We start from the raw sequence: 20,056 nt of genomic DNA, 5'->3' as shown, positions 1-20,056 counted from the left end.
AATCTTAATATATGCTGCAAAATTATGGTGAAACTCTTCCCATGCGCAAACACCCCATGCAATTTCAGTGCAAGCCAGGATAAAATATGGCTTGATTTTGTGTATAGTGTCTATACAGATTGTCTATAGTGGTTCTGCAAATGCTCGTTCATTTTATCTTCAGGCCCTGGTGCTTAAACTACCTGTATGTGAGACAGGCCATCCAACACAGGGAGGCTATGTCATGTGTCCTAGTGAATGCAGCAGTGGGCAGATGAGGGACTCAGGAGACTCTTAGCTAGACAACAGTGGCTCATAGCATATACAGGCAGTCCCCGGTTTACATGGATCCGACTTACATCGGATCCCTACTTACAAACGGGGTGAGGCAACCCCGCACTAGCTGCTTCCCCCCAGCAGACCAGGGAGACGCAAAGCTGGGCCCCCCTCCCCCCCAGCAGACCCGGGAGACGCGGAGCAGCTTTTCTCAGCAGACACCTCAGCTTGAGAATAAAGGACTGAGGGAAGTGAGGTGTGGGAGAATAAAACTGAGCTCTGGAGAAATGTTTGGCTAGAGTTTCCCCTACAATATGTACCAGTTCCAACTTACATACAAATTCAACTTATGAACAAACCTACAGACCCTATCTTGTACGTAACCCGGGACTGCCTGTATATCTGAATACAGAATTTTTCTTGATGCTCTAACCCATGGTGGTCACTTGCACATCAATAACTTTCCACCACTTGCTCCAAATCTCATTCTTATGTATGTATGCATGTGTCTATTGTGTGTCTTTTTGTGTGTGTAGATAGATAGATATGACAGAATACTATTATCTGGAAAGGTATTTGGGCTCAGTTTAGAAAGAAGAGGTTTGCACACAGTTGTGCTTTTTTAATTATTATTTTGGTTAGATCTATCTGCATCTAGCTACGATCTGTACAGCACCTAATACAGTGGGGACCTACTCATGACTGGGTCTGTTCGTCATTACTGTAACATGAATAATTTCACCATTAAATACAAAGTCAATCAGATTACATTTAAAAAGACATGTTGGGTCAAGCCTACTTAATCTGCCAACTTTTTTAATTCAACCTCTGTCAATTCTGTGTGCAATCTCATCATTTTTGGGTTAATCATTTAGCACATACATATATTATTTTACACAGGCAAAATTAGAAGTCAGATTGATGGTGTTTTAGAAATACAGCTTTGTACTACACACTAGGCAGAATCTTGATTCTTTTTATGGACATTGCTTTGCTTTGCCAAACTCCCACTAGGATCCCTTAAGCAGACATCAGTGGGAGTTGCACATAGCACACAAATCAATATGTATGCATGTGAATATTTAATGCATCTCTACTTACATGACCTTGCCCACACAATAAAATGTATCTTTAGCTAGCAACATTGGTGATATATAGAATTATGATGCAGTGCCTTATGATTGCAGTCAAAATCTAAAGAAAATCACTATCTTAAATCTTAGGTTGTAATTGAAAGATGGGATGGGATTCATTGGTGTGAAGGACACTGAAGGATGAGCATTCTTAGTACACAATAGCTAGTGGAAGAACAGAGGAAAGGATGATATTTCCATTGTGCCTGCCTCTCCTTAATGGTGTGAGGCCAGAACCATGGGCAAGAGGAGATGTGTGGTAGGGAGGAATTGATGACTGTGATTAGATGGGGTCAGGAAGGGAACACCTTATGAAAACTTGAAAGCTAGGGAGCTGAAGTGCCTGCTCTTGATAGATGATCAGAGCAACAGTGTCCCCCTTCCTGGAAAGAAAGGTGCCTCTTCGCCATCTGCTGTACTCTGAATTTAGATACAGGCTCGGTTCATAAAATGAAAAAATCTTGTTCTATTAAACTATCTAATATCACAATAGCCTCTTCACAAATAATGTTGTTAGAAGACCATATTCTCTTTGGTGGTTATCACAGGGCACATTTGTTACTGCCAAACCATCTAGAATTAAAGCATTAATGGTAATATTAGCCACTTCTGCTATAGCAGAAATATCTTTTGATTTTAATGGAAAGGCCCTACTATTATCTGCAACAGACTTATCTGAAGCTTGAAGAAAGAAAAGTTGTCTTGTCTTATATTCTTTTTCTATTTGAAACTATACATTGACTTTATTGAATATTTTCTTGTTTTGTTTTGTATGATTTACACTGGCCTGAAAGGGCACAGTACTTGTGAAGAATGTTCTGTGTCTGGGAAAAGTGAACAAATTTACAGTATCCAAAATGACCCTGAATGCTCTGTTTTATGAATTATTTTGGTGTCAGATGAAATTGCTTCGAGGGCAGGGAATGGTTGTCAGGGTGAAGGGGGCTTTCTTGGGAAACTCACTACTGCCAATTTGGCTACATTTAAAAGTGAAAGTCAATGGTCAGTGGTGTAAATTTCTTGTGATAATAAATGTTCATGGATAGTCTGGCACAATTCAGGACAATTGCCAATGCCTGCTGAGGAGTAGCTGAGAGGTAGGATAAGGGAGGTTCTTTGAAGTCAACATTAAGATTCTGAATGTAAGCTTGCGTAGCATCAGACTACACTCCGCTTCTCGGGGTTGAGTTATCAAACTCTCATTTTCCTAAGCATCAGATTTACCCTATTTTTCTTTTACAAGTCATCATTCCCCTGCACAATTATATAAATAAAATGGAAGCGTATATAAGCTGAAGTGCCTACAGGCTACAATGGTTCAATATGCATTCAAAAGATCTTTTTGAAGAAGATATTTCATTTTAAATTTCCTCATGGGTAAATGACTCCAGAGATCAGATAAGCAAGGATAGAAGCAGCATCATAGTGTGAGACTGTTAATCACCAAAAAACATGCATATACTATTTGTTTTATGACTGTGTATTTGTTTATCTGTGTAATGTAGCATCCAGTTAGTGTGTAAAGAAAGAACCTTTAGGATACCAGTACACATCACCTAAGAAAATAATACCATGAAAAATAACCCTAGATTCACTGTAAGATGTGTTCATTCTATAACTTCTCTTTTCTCCAGAGAAATATTTACTAAAAACAATATAAGAGATTAGGAAACATTTTCCAGGAAAATCATTTAAGAATGCTCCAGTTACTATAGGAAATCAATAACTTTGACTGTTTTGTAACAGATTAGTTCCCAGCGAGAAGGCATTTGAACACCATAGAGATGGGTGCAGTGACGCACTGTAGTGATGGATGACTGCTGGCATCCTAGGAACCATTTCCGCTTCTATAAAGTGGATTATTATGCCCACAGCATGATAACCTGAGCATAAGCTAATAGAGGTGAAATAGAAATAGTAAATGTGCTGTGGAGAAAATAGGTTACATGATTTTACTTTAAAGAACCAGTTGAATGTGTGGTGGTAGGTCATCCCTACAGGCTCATCTATGTCGGTGCTAGCACAGGTTACTTGCGTTATCCCAAGGGACATCTCAGGATAAGTCTTCACTACTGAGTGACACTGGGTTTGAGCACCCAGATCTGGAAGCTCAGTTTAGCTTAGCCTAGGTGTGAGCTTCCACCATTAAGCCCCTCTCAAATCATACATGTGTAGCCGTGACCAAATAGGCTTTGCCCTGACCTGGTTGGGCCCTAGAACTTCTGGGGACATATTCCATGGTTCATAGTATTGCACTGACAGGCATTGTATTACGAATTCTTCTGCAGTGTAGTGTAGGAGAACTTGTCTATATTTCCTGAGCCCCTGTGTGGAAGTAATCTGAGCCCACCAATTTGGTAAGCAAGTCACTTCCAGCTTGGCATGTCTTGGGCTCTTGTTTGTGATCCCTGTTTTGCTCAGCAGACTGCAAAATAATAACCTATTCCAGTTGCTGGCACAAATAGGCTACGTCTACACTGGCATGATTTTCCGGAAATGCTTTTAACGGAAAAGTTTTCCGTTAAAAGCATTTTCGGAAAAGCGCGTCTAGATTGGCAGGACGCTTTTCCGCAAAAGCACTTTTCCAATCTAGATGCGCTTTTCCACAAAAAAGCCCCGATAGCCATTTTCACAATCGGGGCTTTTTTGCGGAAAACAAATCTCTACTGTCTACACTGGCCCTTTTGCGGCAAAGTTTTTCGGAAAAAGACTTTTGCCCGAATGGGAGCAGCATAGTATTTCCGCAAAAGCACTGACAATCTTACATGAGATCGTCAGTGCTTTTGCGGAAATTCAAGCGGCCAGTGTAGACAGCTGGAAAGTTTTTCCGGAAAAGCGGCTGCTTTTCTGGAAAAAGTGGCCGGTCTAGACACAGCCAGTCAGTCTTTGCTTCAGCAACAGAAGGCATGAGCTAAGCCTGACTTCAGACTGGTCCAGGGAAGGTGCTGTAGCCCCTGCCTCAGGCAGAGGGGTCAGGGCTGGCCTTACCATGAGGGGAACTGAGGCGGCTGCCTCAAGTGCCAGACTGGGGGTGGGGGCACCACTAGGACCCAGAGTGTAGAAAATTGTGTCTGCTGCTGGTGCAATGAGCAGGCATGGGGGCATCATTTGAGCTCCCTGCCTCACGTGCCAAAATGTTGTGGGCCAGCCCTGAGAGGTGTCCTGGGATGACAGAGCCAGGAGTAGTGTCACTGCCCCATTAGGGCAGAGAGGTTTCCCGTGCCCAAGGAAGCCTTGCATCAGAGCAACAATGCAGGTCCCACAGAGCAGTGCCCCCAGCACAAGGATTGCCAAACATCATCTTTTCAACCAGAATGCCTGGTCAAAAGAGATCCTCGTGGCTCCAGCAGGCACTCTGATTGGGCTACTAAAAGTCCAGTCAGTGATGCAGTGGGGCTAAAAGAGGCTCCCTGTTTTCTCTGGCTCTGCACAGTTCCCAGAATGCCTGAGTTCAGGGTGCGATGCTGGGCAGGGGTTGCTGTGTGGCACCTGCAGGCATCTCCATGGAGGCCATGGGGTGGTCACCTGTCCTAACTTGAGTACCAGCACCAGCACCTGCCAAGTTTGCCCTCTACATGTGAGTGAAGAGATTTATGAGACCCAAAGGTGGTAAAACATCATGAACTAATTCTTGCTTCCAGCCAAATAGACATGCTATAGCTCAAGCAGTTTTTCATAAATCCATCCAGTCCTGACATAAAGGTTCCAAATTACAGAGAATTTGCCAGTGAATAGTTGCTCCGATAATTGTTTACCTCCATGTTAAGAGCATCAAGTTTCATTTCCAGATAGCATTATTCTAGCTTCGTCTTTCAGACGTGGCTGAAGTATGTCTACTATCACTTTTCCTTTGGCTTTTGCTTTTTGCATTTACACCCTCAATCATTATTATGCATCACTTCTGGTATAACATCGTCACCCTTATTTTTTCCTCATTTCTCTCTCACCTCATACACCTCAGTCTTCCACACTGAAATATCTCTTTATCTAATCCTCATCTCTTTGAATTACGCCTACTTGTCCAAACTGTTTACAATAAAACTACAGGATCTTTCATTATTCTTTTTCATTTGTGAATGGACACTTAAGAACATTAATACTCTGTTTATTTTTCTGTTTCTAAATAATTCTAATGTTGTATGTTGAAAAGATATGGCATATTATTTGAGTTAAGCAGAAGCCTCACCCTTTTCTTCTACTCTTGTTTAGACTTAACTGGTAAGATTGACTATTTCAGCTAGTAATCTCATCACATTGCCAAGCCATGTGAATCCAAAACACTCTTCTGCACATAATCAGTAAATTTATTTTTTAACACTCAGTGTCAGCCTTGTCCATTTTTGACTCTCATTTGGTACCTGCAGACTCTCTGGGAAAATCGGTTTTATGGATTCTGTCTTCAGTTCACTTCCAAATTTCCCCAAGTGTGCATACCTCTTTATGTTCGGTGGTTTCCTTTTAATGTCTGCTTCTTGGTCATTTACTCTGAGCTGACTTTTTTCTCAGAATGTCCTCTAGCTTGCCAAAGATGAAAACGCTAGTATGGGGGCAGGGTTTAATGGCACCATGTAATTTTTTGTATGCCATTTTCTGATTTCTGAGTCGTGAGCTATTTCTACTGATAGAATCATGATTTATAGCTCTGAGTTTGAGCCATATACATTTGTTGCCATTCTTAATTAAATGTATGTTGGCAATCTCTGCTTACTGCATTCTAGTTCAAATAGATCATAGCTCAGCATGAACACAATAATACCGGACTTGTTGGACTACCCTCTATCTACTCTCAGCCTAATTAAAACTTTACAATCTGCGGTATTATAATTCCATTTGACTTTAAAAAATGAAGAGTGTCATTTTTTTTTCAGGAACTCAGGAAATCCCCTTTAGGACTGATGGAATTTTAAGGTTTTAAAATGATAAAATCACCTGATCTCATACATCAATGATCCACACTTGTTAACTTTTGGGTAGACTAAATGGGTTGGTTACTAATATTTATAAGTAAAATTGCATGCCCTTCAGAGTTCATTATGAAAAAACAAATATTTGTATATGGACTTGCAAACAGTTTGAATCTTGAATGCATAATAGTGGAATATAGTGAAAGGTCATGAGCAAGATAGGTGATATAGAGGGAGCCCAATCATGCTTACTAATGGAAGTTACAGCGAAGAGGGGCTTGTCAGCTAAGTGCTTTTTTTCATAGCGGTCTCAGTTTCACCTATAAAGAACGCAAGTATGACCATAATGGATCAGACCAAAGATCCATGACCCAAAGGAATTAATCATCAAGTGTTCCATCCACTGTTAAAAAGAGGGAAGGGAGGCCATTCCTGCCCATATTGACCAAACCTCCATGAGGTCTTTCCATCTCCACTTTCAAGTGAAAGGACCAAGGCCTTGAGAGGTCATACTGCCATATGAAACGGAATCCATCTACTGCTGATGCTTACTCTGGAACACAACAGCCTTGCTCACCAAGTTCTATTCTGTGTAAGGATTTGGATGATCATGCTGTGCTATAAAATGTAGGATGTTCAATAGCATCTTAAAATGGAACTTACTTTCTCGTGTGCTCCTAAAACTTTTGGCTCCTTAGACTGGGGAACAGTCTACTGTATTCTCACATGGAAAACGACCGTTTTGAATTCTGCTTGTTTCTCTGTAACTTCCAAAACGTTACTAGTGACAATCACATCTGCTCTTTTGAGGAGGAGACTATTGTTCCCATGCATTCTCCATGTCTGATTTGGAACAGGGCAATGTTTCTACCAGCACTGGGGAGGTTGGTGCAGCTGGGGCTGTGGGAGACAGACCTCTAAACCTGCCCCCCACCATAGGGAGGGGACGAGCGCATGTGCCCCAGCATCCTCAGCCCCGAAGCATCAGGGAGGGAGAAAACTGCATGGCATGAGCCTTCCCTGCCCTGGAACAATGAGGAGGGAGGAGGGCATGTGGCTCCAGCCTCCCTGCCCTGGAGCACGGGGAGGGTGGGCGCTGGGGGCAACAATACTCGCCCCCGAGAATGCCTACACCAGGCATTTTGGGGGTGGAGTGTGGATGGGGCCATGTGGCGCAGTTTTGGGAAGGCAAAGCCTTCTCCCACTTAGGCTACTGGATGTCCATGACCAGCACCATTAGGTGTGTTACCAGTTTTCCGTTTAATATCTGTTCAGTTAACAAATCAGACTGTTGATTAAAAATAAATCTATACCTTCAGAAATAGGTGCAATCTATTGTATGGATGCTGAATTGTTCTTTGGGATGGTTCATGTTTCAGTTATGTAAGAGCACCCAGAGAGAATGCTTACTGAGGTAATGCCTATTCTTAGCTATGAATCAGTCTGTGATGAAGTCTTTGTTTTCATATTTGCTAAATGTGTATACATTGAAGTCTAAATGCCCGTTATACCTAGTATATATGTGGTACAATGTCATTAATTGTTACTACACCAGGACTGAAATACTGAGCCCAGTATATAATTGCATGTAGCAATGCATTGTATTCAATATGTCCAGATCAATGATCACTACTTACAGTTTAAAACCATGAAGATGATGAAGTTAGTGCAGAACTTAGCATTGTTTGAAGCAAGTATCCAGCTTCGAGCTCATATCACTAGTGTTCCAGGCTCTGCACTGGCTTCCCTGGAGACTTTAAAGATGCATCTAAGCCACACGCTTCTTTTGTCAGTGTGTAGAATACACTTGAAAGTAGCCCCCCTAGCAGGTAGATGGTGAAGAACTGCTTAGGTGAGAAGAGTAGAGACATGCTTGAAGTCTGTGGCTCTAATCACCCAAGCAGGTCCTCCCTCTCTGCACCACTATTTTTAGCAGTGTGTCTTGCTGCCTTTCTACTGCTGGAACATTTCCCTGCAGTGAGAAGAGCTTAGGCAGGAGGGGAAAACACAGGTAAAGGTTCTGCCAGTTTCTTTCCCAGACACGTGTGGCTACACATTGCAACATGGACCCAGCTTGCTTTTCACTGCACAGTGTTGTAGCTACACATACCCTATGTGCCACCAACCCTGGTGTGAAGTACACACACAGTTTAGGGTGTTGATTTCAATGAGAGAATGAGAGGGAGAACTGCTAGCTACACGTTCCTAACGTAATGAGGTTTCATTAATTATGCAGTTCATCCCTTCCAAATAAACTCTGGTCCAGAACACCATAACCTGTAAGGCAACATGCTAGGACTTTTTCCTTTTGAGACCATGAGAAGGGGTCATTGTTCGGAATTTGAGGAAGGGAATTTTTTTATTTGGATTTTGTATTCTGCTGTCTGTATGTAAGAAGATGCAGATGAATTGTCTGTTTTGGTTCTTAATGGTTGTATAATATATATTACATTGATGCTACGATCCTAAAATAGGAATTCTTTTATGTATCTTTGTAGCGGGTTTTAAGGGTGCGAGCTCCACACCCCGGATCCCCCGGGCTGGGCCGGCGGGGTGGGGTGGGGCTCCGCGAACCCACCGCCTTCGGAACGCCCAGTTACCTGGCCCTCCGGGGTTCACGGGCGAGTCCGGGCCCGGGTGCGATCACCCCTCGCCCCGAGTAGGGCCGAGGGGGCTCGGCGGACCCGGGCCGGTAACTTCCTGGGCGGCCCCCGGCCAGGGGCCCGACCGGGGCTCTTGAGCCGTCCCTCTAGTCTTTGCCCCCTTGTCTTGCTGTCCCTCTCCGCGGGGAAGGGGAGGGGTGGTGTGTGCGGCCGTCGCCGCCTTGTGGACCTGCACTGAGGTCGGGGCGTGGGGGAGTGGGGGACCCGGGCCCGCCCTCACCACCGGGTCCCAGCCTGAGGCCCTAAGTGGGATGGGTGCTTTAAAGCGCTCCCCCCACGGCAGGCGGGGCAGCCGCCCGAAACTCGCCTGCCCACGGGCACCAGAACGGTCCCGCCTCGGGCTCCTTCCACTCCCGCTGCGCCGGTCCCCCAGGCCGGTGCAGAGTCAAATCACTTACCCCGTCGCAAACGCCGGGCTCGTCCCAGGGCAAGTCTCCAGTTGCCGGGGTCGTCCCCTTTCGTCGCCCGGAAGGCCGGGTGCTTGGGGTGCCGGGAAGCCAGGGTGGCTGCCCGCTCGCTTCCCCCTGCCTGGGCGTCTCGGCGCCCCTGTTATGGGCGCGGGCGGGTGACGTCAGGGGCGTCAGCCCCGCCCCCTCTAGGGGGTTCCCGCGCGGCTCTCGCCGGAGCGCGCCCGCAGCTTCCGGCCTGGGCGCAAACCGGGGTGCCCTCGCCAGACGTCTCCCGGGCTCCCGGGGCTTCCCCCGTTTCCTCCGGCGCGCACCCGCCCCCGCCTTTGGCCGCGGCGGAGCCGGCGGCGCCGCGCCGAGCGGCTTCTGGCCGTCCCTGGCCGCCGCTTTCCTCTGGGGTGGGGAGGCCTCCCCCGCTCCTAGTGCGGACCCTGCTGGGTCTGTCACAATCTTGTTAAACCTAAATAAATAAATCGTTATTTGATGCATAAACGGGTTGCAGTACAGTAGGTACAATTCAGTAAATCCCATTTTTAAAACATCTTATACACACACCTTTCCCTTTTTAAAGTATCTGAGCACATGGACACCCTAAAATACATGTACACTTTGAAAAAGTTCACCTACTCTATGCTATTAATTTTTAAAGTGTGATCTGTTGCTTTTATACAGTACACTACAAATATAAACATTTTTAGCACATTGAATGGGGATTTAACTGTGCAACTCTCATTAATGATAATGGATATTGAGTAGTTAAATCACACTGTTTTGAAAATTCTATATACCCTTAAGTGTCCTTATGTTTTTTACCTGAACAGGAGCTGAGGTAGAGTTCAGGTGTATGCATTCTGCTTAGAGGTAAGGTAAGTTTAGATATGAAGCTTGATTCTGATGTAGCTGAATAATTGTACTTGGTTGAGTAAGCCAACTGAAGTTAAAAGACCCAGGTTAGAAAAGGATTAGTATGTTTAATGGCACGGGTCTGTCTGAATAAGGAGACTATTGTTGCTCAGTCGGACTACTTGCATGGATAAAATTACTTGTAACACTTTGTAGAATTTGTTCCAAAGTTTTTATTAAAGGCAGTTTCTGTAATTTCTCTGATATGGTTTTATGAAATATGGAAGCAGAAAGGCAAGTTAGTCCCAACTTTGTCTAAACATGACTATTTAAAATTCTAATCCTTTATTCTCCTTTCTAATTGTTTTTTAGAGGTTGGAGGGAGAATGGAATGTGTTATTTTTTACATCACATTTAGAACCAAACTGTTCACCTGCAATTCTACTGATTTCCTTAACTGAGGTCAGTGTGTGGTGCCTAAATTGCCCTGTCCTTTTGTTATGGGATGAGGAAAGGTATTTTTCTGCATTCCCATTGGAGCTTTTAAATTAAATGAGTATAGTGCTCTTACACTGTGGAAATCAGATTTCATGCAGAAACCCCTTCGATTTTGATGAAGCAGTATTGCTTTTTTATTCCAATTACAATTAAGTACAGGCTATTTCCTAGCTATTGAAAGGCACTAACTGAAATTAAAATAAAATATACATTTTTCCCAGCAGTAACACCTTAAATATTTGAATATGTACTATAAATAGTTAATTTAAATGCCTGTTTTTGTGCTGGAATATCCATAACAATCAAACAAAAAGAGTAGTTATCTGGGTCAAAAATTATCATGATCCATTGTGTATGTATAGTGAATAGTGCAGACACATACTGATAAGGATAATAGTTCCATTAAGAGTAATAGTTGGCTTGTTAATATGCTTTGTTAATATGTCTCTGGCTGTGCAATAATTGTAAGCTCTAATGAAACAGAACAGCAAAGTAAAACAGCCAAATCCTGCCTGTGGTGCCTGCATGCAAAGTGGGAAGGGCAAAAGTAAGGGCACAGATGGTATCTGTATATACATGTGTGCGTGTGCATGTGCACACAAAGATGCACATGAGTGTTTCAGCAGAAATGCAACCTAGAACTCTAAAAAGTGATAAACAGGGGCCTGCGTGATGCACTTGGAGCAACCAGATCTCAGGTGTGCTTAGAATGGGCATTCTCACATTCCCAATTTTTCTCATGTGTATCCCGCTATGCAATTGATGCTCAAGAAAGTGTATCGAGAAGGAGCAAACAGCTTCTTTTCAGATGAGCTGTGAGATGCCCCCTTTTCTGCATATGTTTCAGCAGGATAACTCAAATGCAGCATTATTCCACCCTTTACCGTCCCCTTCAATCATTACTTTGCAAATGGCTGAGACTTCGTCCATATTTGAAGGAGAGAAATTTAAGTGCAGTTGGACACCCTTTCCCATGCTCTACCATACACCTCATGAAACTTGTTCAGTATTCTGTTAAAATTCTCCTCTCAAATTGCAGCACTTGCTGCCCTTGAACATTATGCCTGAGCAGCAGGTTATTTCTTTTTGTAATTAGTCACAGAAAATGAATTGATAATACCCAGCAGGGGATTAAAATAGAATCCATGAGTTTGTGAATCTGGGTCCTGGCCTAGGTGGGGCCTATGGAACCACTAATTTTGGATTCACAAATTCATGGGCTGGAAGCTACCACTAGGGAATCCTGGGGTCCTTTATTATGACTTGGGAGAAGTACATACAACTGGCAGTGAGACACATCTTTCAGTATCACCATGGCTGTGTCTACACTGGCACGTTCTTGTGCGAAAACATGCCACCTATCTACACCGGCCGTGCGTTCTTGCACAAGTAAACTGACATTGTACTGTAGAAGATCAGAGCTTCTCGTGTGAGAACTCTGACGCTCCCTCTCAGGAAGAAGCCCTCTCACGCAAGAGCTCTTCCAGAAGAGGCCAGTGTAGACAGGAAACATTAAATGGCCATCAGAGCTTTCTTGCAGAAGAGAGCGTCTACAGTGCCATGGATGCTCTTGCACAAAAGCACATGCCAGTGTAGACGCTCTTTTATGGAAGAGTTTCCACAAAAGAGTTCTTGCACAAGAAGCTGCCAGTGTAGAAGTAGCCTTTGAGTTTTGGCCTTATGTTTGTATTGGCTTCACTCCCCATTTTGGCTTAATCCATTCTGATGATTCCTTTTAACTAGCATCAGCTACTATCTTGTAGAGATCAATGAAAACATGTTACAGAAGTATTTATCTGTAGTACATTCATTAATATCTTTACACTTTTATGGCCATGTGTTGATATCCGTGAACACAAGTCAAAACATGGCAGCTTGGTGAAACCAAAACCACAGAATAAAATGCTATAGGAAAAGCCAGTCTGCTGTGGCACATCAGTGATAAAGTGAAAGAACTAAAATAATTACACCTACTAAGAAAATGATGCCTCCAATCTCCAATCCATGGCCACTTATAATCCTCTCTTGTAAATTGTTTCAATGTGGGTGGTTTTAACTCACTTGATTAGAGTTTAAGACTAGATGTGGCATTCTCCAGGAACTCAAGTCACAAATGAAATCCTGAATTCAGAGTAAGGAGTCTGTCTCCCAATGATCCCCTGCTGGGGCCAGTAGGAAAGGGGAGGAAGGTGCCTAATTTGAATACAAAGGGGATAAGAGTTGGACCAGGGGGAGGACAGATTTGAGGAGCCAGATCTGATGGGGAAACTAGGACTGACTGGGCAAAGGGACTGGGACAAGGAACTGGGGGAAGGATCATGACATTGGACAAGGAGACTAAAAGAAAGATTTAGGATAGGGAGTCAGTGGAAGTGAGGGTGTTGGGGGAGGTGAGACTGATCTGAATAGGAGCCAGGAAGTATGGTTCTAGCACTGGACTGGGCAAGGAGATGTAGATTGGTTTTGGGAGTCTACATTGGGGAAACTTGGATTGAGATGAGAAGTTTGAGGAGTAGAGACTGAACCTGGTTAGGTGAGGAGAATGGAACCGAGACAGAGCCAGAGGTGGAGCAGAGAAGGAATGGAACAGGGACAGGTTGAAGACCATGGGACAAAAGGAGTCAAGGTAGGTGTTTAGTGGAGAAACAAGCTAAAAGGTTTATGCCCACCAGAGAATGCTCTCCTCCAAAGCCTGGATGGAAAATAAGATCCCTGTGTCTCACCAATCTTCTGCTCTCTGCAAATATCTGAAATCCACTGGCAAAGTGCCCCATCCTTCACTAGAGCTGATCCACATTGAGGATAATGATCTACTAGTGCTATCAGTTACTCTGTTAGCTCAAGATGCATAGGTTGCCTGGTGAATCTAAAGGTTCCAATCTTGCTTCTAATGAGCCATGTGGATATCAATATGATACCTCGTGATGATGGAAGAGCTGACTTTTTTTTCCAGATCTTTAAAAGCTAAGGAAATGGCACCAAAAAGATTATGGTAGAAGAACATTGTTAAGATTACAAAATCAAGTACTCAAAGTTGGGAAATGCCAAAACTTATGTTGCATGGGCCCTCTTGCACATAAATCTGCCATCAGACAATTTTTAATTACTTGATTGCATTCTGTTTTACCACAAGACTTCTGCCTCATTCAGTGCATAGCAAAAACCTGCTCTGGAGATGAAACAGGATTGTGTGCCTAAGGGGGTTGTTCTCTGAGTGATTGCTATAGATGTGCGCATCTTGTACACCGTAACGGAGATTTTCCCTAGTAATACTCAGGGGGTGGTCGTGCATGTGTCCTGCCTCCCCTTGTGCCTGGAGCCAAGGGTATAGAGTGGAGCTGACCCACCCACTTTCATTTCCTTCTTTCTGCCTGTGATTGGTTGCAGCACATTGTTGTACCAGATATATGGTTCTCTGAACCTTTGTGCAACCTCTAATACCATTAAATAGAACAGCTTTAGGCACATGTGCTTCTGGGGCACATGGTCACTTGCATGTTTATAATGCAGTATGCCAGGCTCCATTCCCAGTTCATGTAGGCATGGTTAAAGTCTGTCTTCGGTCTGCAGACACATCATCTGGCCTCCGACCCGCTGTGCTGTGGTCCCTGGATCGGTGGATGAGCCAAAACAATGTTTCCAGGAGAGTCCCATTCTCACCAACCTTCCCCTATATGATTTTCGTAATGGATGCTTCCACCACATGTTGGGCAACTCATCTGGGGGTTCTACCTGCTTGATGCAGATGGTCTACTCCCAAGACTAAGTTTTCGAACTGCCTGAAATATGAGTGAGTCAGCACTTCCTTTGTCATTAAGGGGTAGGCCACACAGGTTGCTCCGGGACAACACCACAGCTGTGTTTTATGGAAACAAGCATGAGGGGTGCCAGATCAAACAACCTGAATCAGAAAGCCATGGGGCTGAGGAATTTCTTTATAAGGAATACTATAGCTCTCAAGATGTCACAAATGCTAGGAGTTCAGAATAGCTGGAAGACTATCTACGCAGATTGTTTAGCCTACTTCAGGAGTGGCTTCATCTTGAGGACATTAAGGTCTGTTTAAAGTAGAGGGAATTACTAGGACAGGTTTGTATGCAATGCAGCAGAAGGGGAAATGCCTCTACTTATGTTCCAAAGCAGGCCACAGTCAAGGTTCCCAAAATGCTATTACAACTCAAACAAGACTCTTAGAATGATCTGCCTAGCCTCAGTCTGGCTGACACAACCTGGCACTTGGACCTGGTCAGGCTGTTCATCAAGGCTCTCTCCTTTTTTGCTTCTAGACAGGGATTCAATCTCACAGAACCATAATCAGGTGCTGCACTTGGACCCACAAGTGCTTCATTTCCTGGCTTAGTTTTTCAGTGATTAGCAACAGAAGAGGCACCGTGCTGTTCAGCAGCAGTCTAGCATGTTCTGCTTCATCGTTAAAAAAAAATCTTCCACAAGAGTTATTTAATTTAAGAAGTGGAAATGCTTCTTGCCACAATTGACAGCTTGCCATGATGTGTCTCTTATGCAGCCTTCCGTCCAGGAGATTTTCTGACAATCCTTTGCATCTGAAAGTGAGGCCTGGCAGTCAGTTTGAACAAGGTGCCTCTGGCTCCAGTTCCAACATTTCACCCTCATAAGGATTGTATTCACAAATCCCATAGCAGCCAGGTTCCTAAATGAAGTGGACATGCTTTTCCAAGCTGTTTGGGGTCCAGTCCTAACTTTGGACTTGAATTTAGTTTTCAGCACTTATATCACTTCCATTCAAGCCCTTAGCTTCTTGCTCAATGTTACGTCTTTTGACTAAAGTGGTCTTTATAGTAGACACCACTGCTGTGAGAAGACAAGAGGGATTCATAACCGATCTTCCTTATACAATATTCTACAAGCTTATTCCTCCCCTTTTGTTTCTATCCCAAGTAGTGTCTGACTTCCATCTTAGTCAGCAAATATACTTACTGGTTTTTTTTTCCAAAGCTGTGTGCTCATAAATTTGAACAAAAGGTGTGTGTGCAAAATGTGTTGAGTTCTGGCTTTTTACCTGGGCAGAACAAAGCCCTTTTCCCCTCTCAATTCTTTTCTTCCTACGTGGAGAGAATGAGAGGTTCTCCTATGACAAAACAGTCTTTCTAAGCTGCATATCCATACCCTGCTAAAGGTGTACTGAAACATGGAAAATGGATTCAACTAGTTCTCAATCAGAAGTTCATGTACTCAGGTAGACACAAATATGCCACAAGTGTTATAAATACATAAGCACACCCAGAGTCACACACTGAGGTCTTCTAGGAGGTACATCAACTCATCCAGATACTTGCCTAGTTTTATAACAGGCTGCAGAAAAAAACACTACTGAAGTCAGGAGAAAATAAAATTTCATATGGAAAACAACTTGTATATACTGCTCTATATACTATAAACTGAAATGTAAGTAAAATATTTATTTTCCAATTGATTTATTTTATAACTATATGGAAAAAATGGGAGAGGAAGCAATTCTCCTGTGGTAATGTGCTGTGAGATTTATATTTTTATGTCTGATTTTGTAAGCAAGTAGTTCTTACATGAGGTGAAGCTTGAATTATGGAAAACCAATCAGACTGCTCAAAAGAGTAAAGTAGTTTGGGAATGCTGAGAGCCACTGAATTGGAGATGTTCTCATGGTTAAAGCAATTGAAAGCTGCCCTGGAGAACAGGATTCTATACCAGTCTCTGCCACCCAAGTTCCTTCAAGATGCTGGGCAAGTCATGTAAACCAGACATTTCAGAAGTGGTCTCTAATTGTGTGCTCTGTTCAGCACTCAGAAAAATGAGGAAAGGCCCTGGAGTTTGATTTGCAGAAGTGGGGCGTACTCACAACTGTAACTGAAGGTCAGTGGGAGATATAACTTGCACATATAAGTGCTATATAATGCTAAGTGCTCTGAAACATCTGTCAAGGATACTTTAGAGCAGTGTTTCTCAAAGTGAGACACGGTCCTTTGGGAAAGCTGCTAATGGGCTGCTCCATTCAGGGGTGGCCCTAGACTAGCTTCTAGCAACTGGCGCCCTAGGTTAACCATGCAATCGGCGCCCCCACCTCCAAACCCCTCAATGATATCGCGCCACCATTTGGTGCCCCATTTAACTTGGAGCCCTAGGCGACCGCCTAGTTCGCCTATATGGATGGGCTGCCCTGACTCCGTTTTATCGAAAGGCTCCATAGCCATGGAATCTCATGACTCCTGTTGGCTGAAGTTCACTGTTTCCAGCCAAGGGGAGCTGTGGTAAGCTTCCCGCTGCTCCTCTTGGCTGGAAACGGTGAACCAGAAGCAGTGGGAGCTGTGAGGCTCCATAGCTATGAAGCGTTTAGATAAACAAAGTGGAGTGGCTCATTAGCAGCTTTCCCAAAGCAGACTCATGACCTGGTTTGAGCAACTCTGCTCTAGATAATACTTTGTCCTGCCATGAGCGCAGGAGACTGGACTAGTTGACCTCTCAAGGTCACTTCCAGTCCTATGATTCTGTGAGAAGTCAGGTCATAAGCATTTCATATTGGACGCCCAAAGACGATGAATACCTTTTATTTTCTCTGTGCTTAAGCTCCTCAACTGTAGCACCCCCTCAACTAACAGAGTTGGTGTGAAGATACATTAATTAATATTTGTGAAGCACTGTGATAGTATAGTGATGAGCATTTATAGAAAACCCGGGGCAAGTAATAACGCTGTCCTCATAGCAGAGTTTGAATACTATGCAGTAAGTAAGGGCTATGGCCACACACTAAATACTGAGGAGAATATGAATTTAAGTTAAATGAAGACCATTCAGTCCATGTATTGAATGAAGGAGGATTCCTATGGAAAAAAATGGTATGCTAGCTTGTATATTAAAAATGGTAGCATAATGTATAAGCAGAAAGGGGCTGAATTAGTGTTGAAAGTGCAATTTTAATTCTGGCAATTCCTAACTTTTTAAGTGCTTGACTTTGCAACCTTAATGTTCTTTTACCATAATTCTTGTATGCTTATTTTTCTAAGCCATAATTTGGCCTTATTGTGTGTATGCATTATGACACACTTCATTTTCAGTCGCTACTACAGCTGAAGTTCTGCTGCATTTTTCAATAGTAGGTAAAATTCCTCTGATGTGTTTTTTTTCCCAACAGTAAAGCAAGAAAGTGATTTCCCTATATGGAAAAAACGGTTGTGATGGGACTAGCAGTATCGAGTTTGCTTTTGAAATTAGTGGTAGTATGCATAACACAGGGGACATTGAGAGTTTGACGTAGTGGACCATTTTAAAAAAGGCCAATCACTGCCATTATATCCAGGCCATTACCTGAGTCCTCTCTGCTTATCCATTAGGTTTCAGAAATGATTGCCCAATTTCACAGCTTTTTTAATAAGGATTTTATTGCTGATGTGTTCTGTGGATCATGACATTTTCAACTTTGCTTCCAATGTTTCACAAAGCAAAAATAAGCAATTTTATAGTGCTAATTTCTGTAAAGGCAAAAACACTATGATTGTTTTGTTCTTCTATGAGAAAATATCTGGAATGATGTTTTCTTTATTTTAAAGTTGGCAAAATGTATTTTGAAGTAGATGTGAAAAAAATTACTAAGGGGTTCTCTCCACAAGAAATTTAGTAAAGAAAAAGGGCTGGCCATGGGTAGATTCATATAAAACCACTTCATAGACTTTAATTTTAGTCTGGCATGAATCTGGGGAGAGAAATTACAAGGAAAAGCTAAAATCACCATTAGTGAAATTCCACATGCCTATATGAAAGTGCCACTAATGTGCTCATCATTATTGCAGATCATTTGGGGCCCCACAAAAAATTATTCTCCGCAATGGCCCTAGGGCTGCAGGAGTTCTCACTCGCTGTTGCAGCCCCATGGCTACAGAACTTCTCTGGTCTTGGAGAGTGCAGTGGGGTGTGGGAGAGGTAGAAAGGAGCAAGAGGGGTGGATTGGGGTGAGATGAGAGTTAATGGGAGGAATGGAGTGGGACTGGGAGGGGAAGGAGAAGACTAGCTTAGGGCTACGTGCAGGGCTGCAGGTGGAAGGGACAGAATGGAGGTGGGGCTGTGGGCAGAAGGCATGGGACGGCAGGGCCAAATTTTCAGCTTGTTCTGGCCCAAGGCCCTAGGAGACCGTATTTTGCCTCTGACACAAGTGTGCATGTAACAAGAAGCTTGTTAAATTAAGTGCTGGTAATTCTTTCAACTAAAATGTATGAACTGAGGAAGGAAAATATTTGAGAACAAATTTCTCTTCTTATAACAGCTGTGTGGCGGGGTAGCCCCACCACTCCTGGAGGCGGCCGCGGCGCGGGGGCGTCCCGAGCCAGGAGGGACGCTGTCAGGGCCCAGACGCCAGGGCGGCCAGGCGCCCGCTCGGGACCGCGCCAAGGGTGACGTCATCGGCGCGCCTCGGGGGCGGGGCACTGGCCGATGACGTGGGGAGAGACGTCATCTTCCCGCGCCCGGCGGGAGATTTAAAAATGGAGGCTGAGCCTGCAGGAGGGGGGAGGCGGACGAAGGAAGGAGCAGCTCCGGAGGAGACGGAGCATACCGGGTACTGGCGGCCCTGGGTGCGGTTTAACCCAGGGGGCCGGAACTAGGGGGGGACGCTGGCGGGGGAGAAAGAAGCGGCCCAGGGTGAGGCCGCGGAACCCATGAGCGGGGGAGTTTAGGGTTCGCAGACCCCCCCCCCCATTGTGAGTGAGGACTAGTGTCCTGACTCTAGGGCCCTGGGTCGGGGTCCGGAGCGAGGGCGGGCCCGGACCCCCTTTCGCCTCCCCTTTCATCAGCTGGATAGGCTGTGGTGTGGCCGGTGCTTTAAGCGGCATGATGGGACTAGTCACAAGTGTGGTACCCTTGGGGACAAGAGGGGCGCACCCGGAGGCGGGGCGGCTAGGGGAGGGAGCCCCCCCCTTTCCGTCCGCGGGGGTGTCCTAAAAGCTGCAATGCCATTAATGTAAAATTCTGCTTTCAGTTAAACAGATGTCCCACATCATTGGAGTGGTGGTATGTGAAAACAACTCTTACAGGCACATTCTTATTGGGAAGTAGTGACTTGATAACTATTTGTTTATGGTATAATACACAACTTGCATAGGAAGTCCTCCCTCCATAGCCTTTTTCTCCTGAATACAGGTTATTTTTTATTTACTCTTAACAGTAGAAGAAGCATGCCTATCCCAGGCTCCGTAGCGTTCCACAAAGGGATTTATGCATTGCAATGCTCAGGCTCTGTCTAAACTACACTTTCATCATTAAAACTTTTGTTGATCAGGGGCATGACTTCTGACAAAGCTACCGCCTCTTATTGAGGGTGGTTTTACTTTGTCACCCAGAGAACTCTCTTG

This window comes from Pelodiscus sinensis, chromosome 6 (genome assembly GCF_049634645.1).
Source record: "Pelodiscus sinensis isolate JC-2024 chromosome 6, ASM4963464v1, whole genome shotgun sequence".
NCBI lineage: Eukaryota > Metazoa > Chordata > Testudines > Trionychidae > Pelodiscus > Pelodiscus sinensis.
This window is presented reverse-complemented; position numbering follows the sequence as displayed.